The 13,615-nt window shown below is 45.9% G+C and overlaps 1 protein-coding gene across 4 annotated transcripts in view; it reads left to right on the plus strand.

The window, feature by feature from the left end:
* Positions 1-673: 673 nt before the first annotated feature.
* The window catches only part of LOC115135952 (angiomotin-like), a 65,902-nt gene continuing 52,960 nt past the window's right edge, over positions 674-13,615 (plus strand). For all 4 annotated transcript variants that reach the window (XM_029671206.2, XM_029671210.2, XM_029671208.2 and 1 more), the window contains exon 1: positions 674-1,010. The gene's annotated coding sequence lies outside the window, so the exon portion shown is untranslated. The remainder of the gene's footprint in view (positions 1,011-13,615) is intronic.

The raw sequence follows: 13,615 nt of genomic DNA on the forward strand, positions 1-13,615 counted from the left end.
TTGCATGCCTGTCTTGGAGACATAACGTTTCCAAATGCATATATTTAGATACATGGAATTTACCTCCATATATATTTGACTTTGTCTGAATCATCAGACCATGCATTATCGATTTCAAATTGAAGCTTGGAGACTCGTTTATCTTCACGTGCTTATTGCCCTTCTCTTTCAACTTCCAAAGCGGTCTCTATCCTGTGGTATAAAGGCACATCTGTACTACACAGGATGACTTAGTTAATAAAAGCCGGTGAACAATACCACAAGTCTATGTGCGTTTGTAAAGATGGAAACTTCTCATATAGATACAGTACATTTACGGACATATATTTTACTCTTGCAACCATTTTCACATCGAAAAGTTCGTATAAAGTGAAATAGGAGAGACACTGATTGGGTAGGTAACTAACTACACGATGCGTAAAAATAGTGACTGGAGCAACCATCTACCCGTCCGGTCCTGGAGTGGCTTTGGGACAGGCCCGCAGAGTTGATACCTTAACTTACAAAAAAGGCTTTTGTCATTTTTTTGTTATTGCATGAGCGACGATTCCAAAAGCCAACAGAAAAGCCGGCAAAATTGTCTTACTTCCTATAGCAGACTGGAGAAGGAGGGATTTCCCTCCTGAAAACTTCTTTCCAATGAGGGGGTTGGGGGTTGCACTTGCCCGGTCTCAGATGCATACACTGCTGCCGCGGTTTGTAGAAGGGGGCCATTATTTTATGCATTCCCTTCGTAGCGCAGTCAAGTGGAAAAAAATATTCCTCAACGTTTTAAGCAGTTGAAATTGGAAGGGACGCATACGCGTTATTATCTGGATAAGAGCAAACGTAGCATGCTATTCGAAGGAAACCCGTGAAGTAACATGGATTAGTCGTATCATCATTTTTTAGAATAGTTTGGGAAATTTTGCAAAATATCCGCTCTTCATCGAATCTTTGGAAATACCCGAGCAGGGACGTCAACAACGGAGCAGTGGTGTAGTAGTTTCTCTGTGAAGTTTCATTGAAAGGTAGACACGACTACATAACGGAATAGTCTAGGCTACTGTAAACATTTGCTTATATTGTTTGCCATGACTTGTGAACGTGTATGATTGGATAGGCCATTTGTTGGTCACGCTACCAGAGGTATGTTTGTGTAGAGAGCTAAACAGTAGTCCAAGATGCATTTGTAGACATTTCCGTAGAAATAACAGTGATCAGACGATGCTCATGTTTGGACACACCTGTGTCAGCCTACCCTGACACCGTGACTTTGACAGTCTGCAGATGTGTGTGTGTGTGTGTGTGTTGTTACCTTTTTATTGGGATTGTATTGGCACTGGAAGAATTGACCATGTTTACTCTTTCTCTCTCGACAAATGTGATGTACTGTAGCAGTACATTGACACTATGTTACAGCATACAATGTTATATGTTGCCCTGCCCCACGTTTATTCAGTAGTTACCAATACAATACCCCACCCCCTTTATTCATTCCATATGAGCCAGCCATGTATCCTGTAATTGACTACTGTACCTTTCATGCATTTTTGTGTCCTGTGCTCAGTTCTGAGCATTGCCTTCTATAAATACATTGCATGCCTTTAATTATGCATATATTATACAGTAGTAAAGACATAGACATGGGACCATTTAATTTTGCTTGTGGAGGTCCTCAAAAAGCTTTCCTACTTTATCATAACAAGATGAATGAACCTTATCAGTGTGAGCATATTATCAGTCTACATGTATCTTCACTCACGTTCAACCTCTAGCCTTTGTTGTGTGGTAATACCATGGGGTAGCTCTGTTTGCCTGTGTGGAGACTCCTGTTAAATTACGTTATCCCCTGTAGGTTCACAGATGTCCCTCTGCTCCTCATGAATGTGGTAGGCTAGTAGTAGTCAGGGGGATAGCTGGGCTGGCACACATAATGTCTCAGCTAGGAGAAGGGTTAGTATAGTCAGAGAAAGGACATGTAGACTAAACGTGTTAAATAACTTGTATCATTATAGACTATAAGTATGCTTTACATCAGGGGTTTCCTTTTAGCTGGTCACTTGGTAGAACATACTATGGGGGAGTCAATGACTAATCATTTTCACCTGAAAACGAATGGGTCAATGGATGCCGAGCTGGGCCATTGGAAGCACCGCCTTCCTGGCTATAATACCAGGGTTCGCATTCATTTCCTATATTCTTCGCTCTTCACTCGCCTGAACGAAGAACGTGTTATGCAATTTACAAAGTTTCAAGTACGCAAAGACTAAGAGAGATATTGAGAAAGATTGGGGCTGCTGGCAAAGGCTCTTCCCGTGTGGTCGGGAGAGGGCAGCAGTGGTGGTTAGTTGATACGGGTGTTATCCCGGTTTCTCTGGCAATGTTCAGAGTGTGGGGATGGTATACTATCCCTGGTTGGCTCTGGAGGGTTTCCAGAGTGTGAATCGGATGACATCAGTCCGGGGCAGCCTAAAACCCCAGCTTTGGATTCGACAGGGGAGAGTGAACCATTGGTGGTTAATGTACCTTTGATGGAGCTGTGTCATAGAGCGGCAGATCACCTAGGGGTGGATGCTGCCGATGGATCATATCAATATGCTGCAGGAGCGGAATAACACCATGGAGACGGGGAAGCCAGTTTCAGAGCTTCTCAGCGCCACCTCTGACTGACATTGTCCTGTATTCCTGAGAGGGACATGCAGTTGTATTTTGATGAGCCAGTTTCTCCAACAAGGTTGTTTGGCTCGGCTATGGAGTCCTTACAGGCCCGTTTCGAGGAAAAAATAAAACAGGATGCAGCTCTTCGGGTCCTTTTCCCAGGAAAATCCTTCATGGAGGTGGCTTGGCAGTTCCCAAGGTGTGAAGGAAAGGGTCCAGGCCAAAGGCGGGTTGCTCACGGCATCAAGTTCTGTTTTTGACCATGTTGGTGCTTCTGGACGTCTTGGCACAGACGCCATGCTGGTTCGAAGGAGAGCGGAGTGGAAAGCGGATTTGTCCGCAGCGCGGGGAAAGAAGCAGTCATCTCGACCTTAGCTGGAGGCCAGGGGAGGGGACGTGTTCCCTGGGCCCTCCTCCCCACGTATTTACTGTGGCAACCGTGCTTCAAAGTGCTTCGGTTAATGTGGGAAAGTTACTGGTTGCCGTAGTGCCTAGCAGCGTGCTCTGTCAGTGGCAGACAATTTTGCCATGGGGGATGAGGATAGTGACGAAAGGTGTACGGTCTGCAGTTCGCTGTGCGTTCTCCTCCATTTCGTGGCAGCATTATGTCAAGGGTCCCTGAGGTCCTAGCTCTTGTCTTGAGAGAGGACATTGCCTCTCTCTTTCAAAAGCAGGCTATTCGGGTGGTCCATGTTTCAGGAGTACAGAGCAGTCCCAGCGATTGGTTTGCATCCATAGATCTGAAGAATGCATATTTTCATGTGGCTATATATCCTCCCCACAGCGGTTTCATTTCGAGGGTGTGGCCTACACCTTTTTGGTTCTGCCTTTGAGGTTCTCCCTATTGCCCTGCACCTTTTCTATGGTGATGGAGGCGGCTTTGGCACAGGTGCCAGGGGATCAGAGTATTGGCCTATCTGGACGATTGGCTGGTTGTAGTGGAGTCGAGGGAACTGCCACTCTGGTGTTCATAGTAAATCACAAGAAGTTGTTTGACTCCGGCTTAGTTTCTGGGTCTCGTTCTGGACTCGGTTCCGAATCATGTGTTTTTCCCAAACAGTCGCCTTCAGTCCTGGGCTGCCATGGCAGCGCACAAGTACACAGTTTCCTGGTTACTGCAGGTTTTCTGTGGTTTTTGGTCGATTCTATGTAGCATGTGTGCTGTTGTTTTGGATTTGTGGTTCCTTTTAAGACTTCTGACATTCAAGGCTTGCAAGGTAAGTATTGTTCTTGGAACAGTGGGGTCTATGGTCTTGGGCTGGGGCACTCTGTGCCTTTTCGCTTGTACCTGCGGTTATTGGGTCTGATGGCCTCTGATAGCTGTGGTGCTTTTGGGACTTGATGTGCTTGTTTCAGTGCTTTGTGATTGCTACGCGTCTGGACGCATCTCACCACTGCCATTGGTTGCTCGAGGTATCCGCATCATGTCTAAGGGCGTTGACTCCTTGGAGGGACCCGAGACTGCTGTTGCTGGGTATTCATATGGGCCGCAGGGTGATCATGGCAGACATAACCTTACTGGGATTGGGAGTGCTATGTGTGGGTTATTTGGAAAGAGGGATTAGGTCAACAGCGCCGATGTTGGAGGACCAGCATGGGTTGGTAAGGTCTGACAACAGGACAGCGGTAGTGTACATCAACAGGTAGGGGGGGACGGGGTCTCTCCCTCTCCTAAACCTGTCCCGTTATCTGCTCGTATGCATTTAACGTCGCCAGGTTGATGTATCTTCCCAGATCTCTCAACGTGGATGCGGATCTACTTTCTAGAGGGGTCCTATCTCTACTGAGTGGAGACTGCACCCCTCGGTGGTTGCCCAAATATGGGACCGGTTCGGCAGGGCTGATGTAGCTTTTTGCACATAGCATGAAATGTGAATTGTTGTCTGTTCTTCTCAATGAGGGATCTGGGCTCTCCGTTGGGAATGGATTCTTTGGTGTATCAGGGACATCCTGCTCTATGAGTTTCCTTCGGTGGACCTGATTCAGGCCACCGTGGAGAGGGTTTGTCAGAAGGATCTGTTGATCTGAACCCTGGTTCCCAGAAATTATCCACCTGTTGGGCGGGGACCCGTGGAGGGTTCCGTGTCGTCGGGATCTATTGTCCCAGGCACACAGGAGAGTTTTTCACCCACAACTGCAGATATGGGATCTGTGGATTTGGCCCCTGAAAGGTTGCATTTGATGGCCAGGAGTTTACCCTCAAACATGATTACGTCCATAGTCGGTGGGTTGTATACACAGAAGGGGTGCTCATTTGAGGGTTGGTGTCAGGTTCAAGGAGTTTCTCCTTTTCAGAGCTCTTTGGTGGACATTTTGATGTTCTTGCAAGAGCTTTTTGAGCAGGGCCTTTTTCCACATTGAAGCCATATGGCAGCCATCTCGGCGTGTCATGTAGAGATTGACAGCTCTACCCTGGGGTCTCATCCTCTGGTGATGCGGTTTATGAATGACATGCATTGGCTCAGACCAGTGTCTAAGCCTATGGCACCGATCTGAGACCTGACGTTGATCCTGGACGCTCTTTGTGAGCCTCCATTTGAGCCTCTGCTGTGCACATTATGCACGTATATGGATTGGACCATGGATATGTGCGTTTGTGTACAGCTTTTTGTCTGTTAGCTAATCCAGCTTGGGGTAGGGAGCTTTTTTAAGCAGTGTCTGGCATATGACCGCAACGGACAAGGGTTGCCTAGCGGTGTGCATGCTCACTCCACTAAGGGTGTGGTGGCTTCTTGGGCACTGTTCAGGGGTATGACGATTGGTGTTATCTGTGCTGCAGGGATTTGGGGTTCCCCACATACGTTTGTGAGGTATTATCGCTTGGATGTTACCGCTACCAGTTTGGCTCATAGTGTTATTTTGGCTGGGTTCTGGAGTGGGTGTTAGGCAGTGCGCAGGTTGCGCATTTATCTTTCTGTAACCCCTTTTTGGAGCAGGGGGTTTGGGCTCTCTGAAGAGCTGTGCTGAGTTGAGGAAATTAATGCGAGCCCCGGTATTATAGCCAAGAAGGCAGGGCTTCCGAGAGTGGGCTCGGCATCCATTGGGCGTGATTTCAGTTTTCTTCAGGTGATTAGTATGATTTGTCGCTGACTCCCCCATAGTATGTTATAACTCGTTCCCTCCTCCAGGGAACAGTAGATATATTCATAACTGTACGTCTGTAAACATTTTGGGCCAGGGACCTTTTTTGTGATAACAGATTCATCAGGGACCCGCTCAAAATCAGAACACAACTCTAGTGTGGTACATAGGGTCTACAAGGATTTTTACTATGACATCTGCAGAGCATGGCTGGATGAACCAAGTCTGTGCAGTTTTAAAGCTTCAATTACAGTGCATTTATGTAATAGTTTTGAGTAAAAAAAACTGATATGTGGAGTACTGTGGATACCAATATCCCTGTGAGCCTCCCAAGCCCATGTTGCCCAGGGTTAAGAACATAAATTGTCATTCTAAGCTAAATATGAGATGTAGTTGTTGTTTCCCCATTAAAGGAAAGTTGTGGATTGTTCTGTTTAGTCCACTCTTGATTACACAATAGTGACAGTCTAACATATGTACCCTTATTTTCTTAATTGACCCACTTGCCACAAAGCCTTATGGAATGATCTAATCCTTACGGGATGTTGAGGGAAGTGGATTTATTTCATTAATTTAAAAAAAATCTTATATCAAATTCAATGATACTAGGCCTACACCTACCAAATTCATACCTAACCCATTGAAATATAGTCATATTACATCAAAGACATGCCAGCCAACCAGAGTCCATATCTGTTGAAAGTGTTTGTTTGTTAAGATACATTCCAGAGGGAATGCCATGGTTATTCTCTTTAACCAGAGGGCCAGTACAGGGATTTGTTTCTTGCTGTTTGACAGGATTCCAAGAAATGCTCAAATGACAAAGAACAATGACCTGCTCTGGTCTCTTGTCTGTTCTCAGTGTGTGTTTGGATCTGAACCAGTGTTGATTATCCCTCCCGTGTCCTGTCCCCTTCCTTTCTCTGTATGGTGGCCCTGCCCGGGCCAATAGGGAGCCTGGGGCCTTTGTTGAGTCGTATAGGTGGTGGTAAGTGTCTGCCAAAGCAGTGCCTAGCACCATTGACTCACAGCACTGGAATGTCTGACTGTTCCACTCACTCCCTTTCTCTCTGTCTTACTCTTTCCGCCTCCTCTCTCGTTCTCTCTGTAGTGCTGTCTCTATGTAATTGCTTTCCCCCTCAGCCTCCCCTTCATACTCCATACTCCATACTCCATACTCCTTAGTCACTTCCTATCAATTTGAGTCCCTCATATTCCCCCCCCCCTCGCTTCTGTAGAGGAGGCCCAAAGTCCCGTCTGCTTACTCAGCCTAGGAATAACCCAAATGTCTATTGTTTTCCTCTGAGCTCACACGACGTACTCAATGGATGCAGATTATCCACAATCTGTTTAATAATATCACTACACTCATTAATGAATGAAAATGCAACTTCAGTGAATTACTAACACCCTCTGAGCCACAGTGCTCCCTCTCTCTCTCTCTCTCTCACACACACACACACACACACACACACACACACACACACACACACACACACACACACACACACACACACACACACACACACACACAGAAAGACACACACACACAGACACATATACACACACACACAACCTGTTGAAATCAACTCGATGACCCACCAGCCCCCAGCAGGAATCAGAAGAAGTGCTCTTCATTCCTACTCCTTTTTCCCGATGGGTGGTGTGATACTGTAACCGTTTAGGAGGGACATGAACTGTGGGCCTATTAAAAGAGCCATTGCATACCTTGGTGCTGGGAGAGTGGGAGGCTGGGTAACCCAATGCCTGTGACTGGAGCCAGGGCAATGTACCTGCTAACCCCAGGGAGGGAACAGACCGCCACTACCACTCTGGAATGTGTCACAGTGTGGGAGACAGACTCCTGGAACTCATGGGAGGTAGGGGTGAGGGGGATAATGCAAAAGGCATGGCCACACACACACACACACACACAAATAGACACATGCACACTCACTCATTTACACACATACACCCCGGACCATTCATTCACTAGGTCTCCAGGTGGATGTGTCACTCTCAGTATAGTATCAGTGTTGTGGGACGAAACCATCCCAGCACTTCCCTGCTCTGATACCCTGGTCCTGCTCCACTTCCAGATGGAGTTTGTTTTGGACACATGAACATTTCCTGTCAAGGACCCGATCACATTCCCATTGCTGTCATGGGATGATCTCACTCACTCCTGAATCCAGATGAAGTTCTAATCAAAAGCACGTTTTCCAGAGATATAGTCATATAATGTGTGATGTATGTCAGTGGTAGTTTCATTGTCTACTGGGACAGAGTAGGATGGAGCATTGAGTCTGAGTCATTCCCTCTGCTGTCAGTCTTGTGATTGATCGTTGTATTGTAAATCTGGCATTATAGGACCAGAGAGATGGGGGGGTGATATTCTTACCACTGCTGCTCCAGAAAGGGCTGAGGCGAGGGGGTAAATAAAGGGGAGGGGTGAGAGGGTGTAGGGGGCAAGGTGACGGAGACAGCGGTGAAGTGAGGGGAAAAGGGGGTGAAGAGAGAGTGAAGGAAGAGATGTGAGGGGGGATTGTCCCTGCCATTACTCAGTAGAGGAAGGCCAAATCAATCCACAGCCAGAGTGACGGAGATGAAGAGCGTTCTCATCTCTACAGCACATGCTTCCCATTAAGACTGTGTGTGTGTGTGTGTGTGTGTGTGTGTGTGTGTGTGTGTGTGTGTGTGTGTGGCGCACATGTGGTAAGGGGTTTAGGAAGTTGTATATGCGCAGATGAGGGGGTTTGCTGTGTTTCTGAAAGTTGGGCCTGTATCAGGAACATTTGTGTGTGTTGCGGAGAGAATGAAACCACATTACAGAGATTGTGATTGAGTTGGGAAAAGAGAGCAATAGAAGGAATGAAAGGGCTCCAGAGAGAGGAAGCATGTCAGCTTTGTCAAAATGGCTGCTGCCAGGTTTGGTCCGATTATGACGACTTTTTCTCATTTAGGGAGAGGGCCAAAGGTCTTCAAACAGTCAGATACAATCACTTTCCCTCTGTTAGCTCCACAAACCCTCCCTGACCAACCAGAACTGGAGATTTGAGTCATTAAAATGAAGAGTTATTGAATTCCTTCTCTCCCCAACAAAGGACTTTTAGAAAAACAGTAAACTGATATGCCTCTGATATGTAGGTCAAACTGAATTAGGGGAATACTCTGGCACAGGGCTGCTGTTTTTGAAAGGCAAAGTGAAGGGCGCTGATTGACAGATTGAGGTATTGTGACAGAGAGCTGGTCGGACGCCCATCTCTATCCAAACAATGGCCACCTTATTATTCCAAGAGTATCCTCACTGGAGTGAAGTAATGTGACCCTGTGGAGACTGCTCTCTCTCTCTTTCTCTTTATTTTTGCTGCCTTTTCAACCAGCCCTTCCCATGTTTAATGGAACATGTTCCAGCTCCTCATATTAAACATGGCAACGGCCAGCCATGGAGTGAGGGATGTAGAGAAAATCGAAGGAGAAGGGGATATGGAAAGAGGTAAAGGGAGAGAGCGAGAAAGATCGTACAGGTTGTATGTGTGTGTTGGTCAGAGTTTCTTGACCTGGTTCTGTCTTCCCCAGTTGTGCTGCTGTGGGAGAATCTCCCAGGCCAGACCCCAGAGTAATGGACACCAAGGGAGAGTGGGCTTCATGCTCTCTCCCGCCACAGAGGGAGGGAGGGAGATGGGCGGCCTTTCTAGATTGGAATGTTGCATTTCCTGCTTGGTTCCTGCCATGTGTTTCTCAGTTTTCCCCTGTTCCCCCGATCTATCTCTTTCTCTTGCTCTCGGTCTTCCTCTCTTTCTCTCTCTCCCTTCTTCTCGCGCTCTTGCTCTCTCTCTCTTACTCTGCACTACATTCCCCCCCTTCTCTTCCCCTTCCTATTTTTCATCCCCTCATGCCTTTCTTGTGACCTTCCCTACATATTTCTCTCCTCTATTATAGCCTCTTCTCCCTCGCCCCTCTCCCTCCCTCCCTGTTCCTCTCCCTTCCCTCTCCTCTTTCCCATAACAATATTGTCAGTGTTATCTTGTCCTACAATAAGTTGACGTGGAAGAGCTCTCTGGAGTTCATTAAACCACTGGATACTTTCCACTAATGTTCCGCTGTTATGTAAGCACTCCCCGAGAAAGATGACCGTGAGTGTGTTTTGTGCGCTGTGTGCATGTGTGTGAAGTGGGCCAGAACACTTTAGCTACAGGGTTGTTTGGGGTCAGTTGCCTGATCTCTCTCTCCCCCTGTGTGTGTGTGTGTGTGTGTGTCAGGAGTTGGTTGCCATATTGGGATTAAAACCCACACATTCCCTGGAATGTTGTTCACCAGCTCCTTTTCTCACCTCTCCTCTCCTACCCTCTCTGTTCTCCGGAATGTGACTGTTGTTGCCTCGGGCTAAGTATGCTACTATGCTGTGTTTGTTAGTGTACAGTTGACAGAAAACAGATACAGGACAAGGACAGTCAACACCTTCAGGCCCATCTCTCTGCGAAGGTAGAGTCAACTGGTTGGACCTGAACCAGAGGGGAACTTAGACACTGTTATCTGCCGTCTACAGTTACAGTTGAAGTCGGAAGTTTACATACACCTTATAGGGTGACCACACCGGTTGACCGTTTTATGTGTGGATTCATTGTCGGGAGCATTTCAGGTAAAATAACAACTCAATGTTTATATCCCAGGACAAATTAGCTAGCAACAGCAACCTAGTTAAATAGGACAAATTAGCTAGTAAGTGCAAGCTAACTAGCTAAATTGCCATACATGTTTAATGTTTTTCGACCTGTCCCCAAATTCATGTAATTGGTTCAGTTTGTTTTGATATTTTAACCTGCGTGTCGTGATCGCGCTTGGCGTGGGGGGACAAAATAAATGTATGCACGATGGAGCACGTGCGCAGCCGGTTTGGGTTCGGTGTTCGCCAAATACATTTAAACTCAGTTTTTCACAATTCCTGACATTTAATCTTAGTAAAAATTCCCTGTCTTAGGTCAGTTAGGATCACCACTTTATTTTAAGAATGTGAAATGTCAGAATAATAGTAGAGAGAATGATTTATTTCAGCTTTTATTTCTTTCATCACATTCCCAGTGGGTCAGAAGTTTACATACACTCAATTAATATTTGGTAGCATTGCCTTTAAATTGTTTAACTTGGATCAAACGTTTCAGGTAGCTTCCCAAAATAAGTTAGGTGAATTTTGGCCCATTCCTCCTGACAGAGCTGGTATAACTGAGTCAGGTTTGTAGGCCTCCTTGCTCGCACACGCTTTTCCAGTTCTGCCCACAAATTTTCTATGGGATTTAGGTCAGGGCTTTGTGATGGCCACTCCAATACCTTGACTTTGTTGTCCTTAAGCCATTTTGCCACAACTTTGGAAGTAGTTGTGGGGTCATTGTTCATTTGGAAGACCCATTTGCAACCATGCTTTAACTTCCTGACTGTTGTCTTGAGATGTTGCTTCAATATATCCACATAATTGTCCTCCCTCATGATGCCATCTATTTTGTGAAGTGAACTAGTCTCTCCTGCAGCAAGGCACCCCCACAACATGATGCTGCCACCTCCGTGCTTCACAGTTGGAATGGTGTTCTTTGGCTTGCAAGCTTCCCCCTTTTTCCCCCAAACATAACGATGGTCATTATGGCCAAACAGTTCCATATATAGGACATTTAGGACATTTCTCCAAAAAGTACAATGTTTGCCCCCCTGTGCAGTTACAAACCATAGTCAGTCTTTTTTATGGCGGTTTTGGAGCAGTGGCTTCTTCCTTGCTGATCGGCCTTTCAGGTTATGTCGATATAGGACTCGTTTTACTGTGGTCCCATGGTGTTTATACTTGCGTACTATTGTTTGTTCAGGTGAACGTGGTACCTTCAGGCATTTGGAAATTGCTTCCAAGGACCAGACTTGTGGAGGTCAACAATTTTTTTCTCTGAGGTCTTGGCTGATTTCTTTAGATTTTCCCATGATGTCAAGCAAAGAGGCACTGTATTTGAAGATAAGACCTTGAAATACATCTACAGGTACACCTCCAATTGTCTCAAATGATGTCAATTAGCAATCAGAAGCTTCTAAACCATGACATAATTTTCTGGAATTTTCCAAGCTGTTTAAATGCACAGTCATCTTAGTGTATGTAAACTTCTGACCCACTGGAATTGTGATACAGTGAATTATAAGTTAAATAATCTGGAAACAATTGTTGGAAACAATAGTCTGTAAACAATTGTTGGAAAAATGGCTTGTGTCTTGCACAAAGTAGATGTCCTAACCGACTAGCCAAAACTATTGTTTGTTAACAAGAAATTTGTGGAGTGGTCGAAGAACGAGTTTTAATGACTCCAACCTAAGTGTATGTAAACTTCCGACTTCAACTGTACATGTGTATTTGGAGCCGTGTGGGAGTTCCCTCTGAGAAAAAGTGACTGGGACTCTTATGAGGCTCAGGGGAGTGACGTGGGTTAAGCGTTTGCGTACCATCCTGGTCTCCCAGCCCCCAACTCTGGGCAGAGCTGGGTTTAAAAACTTTTGAAATTATTTTCAAATACTTTGGCTGCTTGATTGAGCTTTTGTTGCAGTGAAACCAATGGAAGACTCTGCTTGCATGACAGTCCAGTCAGGCTAAATCAAATGCTAGAAGTATTTGAAAGAGTTCAAATAGTATTTGAACCCATGTCTGCCTCTGGCTCTATTCCTGGTATGAATAGACAGTAAATCATCTTAATCTAACCTACTGCCCTTATTCATGGTTCCCCTGGGGAAAACATAGTGTGTGTGTGGTGTATTTAGTGGTGGGTGATGGGTTCTCAGGACCCCGTAAGTAACCTGTAGTGTCACCCTCCAGGGAAAATGTGTGTGTGTGTCCGTGTTGGGGTATGTGGGTCCGGGGTGGAGTGTATTATGTGCTCCCAGGACCCCTGTGTGTGTATAAGGAAAAATGTATGCGTGTGTGTGTGTGTGTGTGTGTGTGTGGTGCTCTCAGGACCCAGTGTGTATATCCTGCAGTATGTCTCCTGAGGGGAAAAAGGTCTGAACGTCAACCTTAATGTCCGGGGATGTTAGTCAGGGGCCGTCTCCTGTCGGTCTGTCTGTCTGTCTGTCTGTCTGTCTGTCTGTCTGTTTGTCTGTCTCTCTCTCGTTCTCTCTCGCTCTCTTTCTCTACCCATCTATCCCACTCTTAATGTCTTGTTCTTCCTTGCTTTCCTGTGGAAGCCCCCCCCCCCTCTGCTGTTAACCCCGCTCTGGTGTTTTAGAAGAATAAACAGGCCGTGTGCAGGGGCGCTGGGAAACTTGCACATGGAAGGCAAATATTTACATAAGACAGTGCAACCTCTGGCGCCATTAAAAATATGAAAGAGCAGCTCATAATAGATATAGCTAGCTACTACTGTATATCATCGTATCTCAAAGCTCCCGGTTAATTGCTGGCTGAAGCTGGGAGCAGAGTTTGAAACAGTCTCTCTACACAGATCTGGCATCAGGCTGAAGGCCTCACTCACTCAGATGAGTGAAAGGTAACTGCCAAAATATTGGAAAACTGAGTAAACGAGGGATACACTGAACAAAAATACAAATGCAACATGTAAAGTGTTGGTCCCATGTTTCATGAGCTGAAATTAAAGATCCCAGAAATGTTCCATACGCTCAAATTTTGTGTAAAACTGAGTTTACACCGCTGTTATTATTTCTTCTTTGCCAAGATAATCTATCCATCTGAAAGGTGTGGCAAATCAAGAAGCTGATTAAACAGCATAATCATTACGCAGGTGCACCTTGTGCTGGGGACAATAAAAGGCCACTCTAAAATGTGCAGTTTTGTCACACAATGCCACAGATGTCTCAAGTTTTGAGGGAGCATGCAATTGGCATGCTGACTGCAGGAATGTCCACCAGAGCTGTT

The sequence above is a fragment of the Oncorhynchus nerka genome, linkage group LG10 (genome assembly GCF_034236695.1).
Source record: "Oncorhynchus nerka isolate Pitt River linkage group LG10, Oner_Uvic_2.0, whole genome shotgun sequence".
Taxonomy (NCBI): Eukaryota; Metazoa; Chordata; class Actinopteri; order Salmoniformes; family Salmonidae; genus Oncorhynchus; species Oncorhynchus nerka.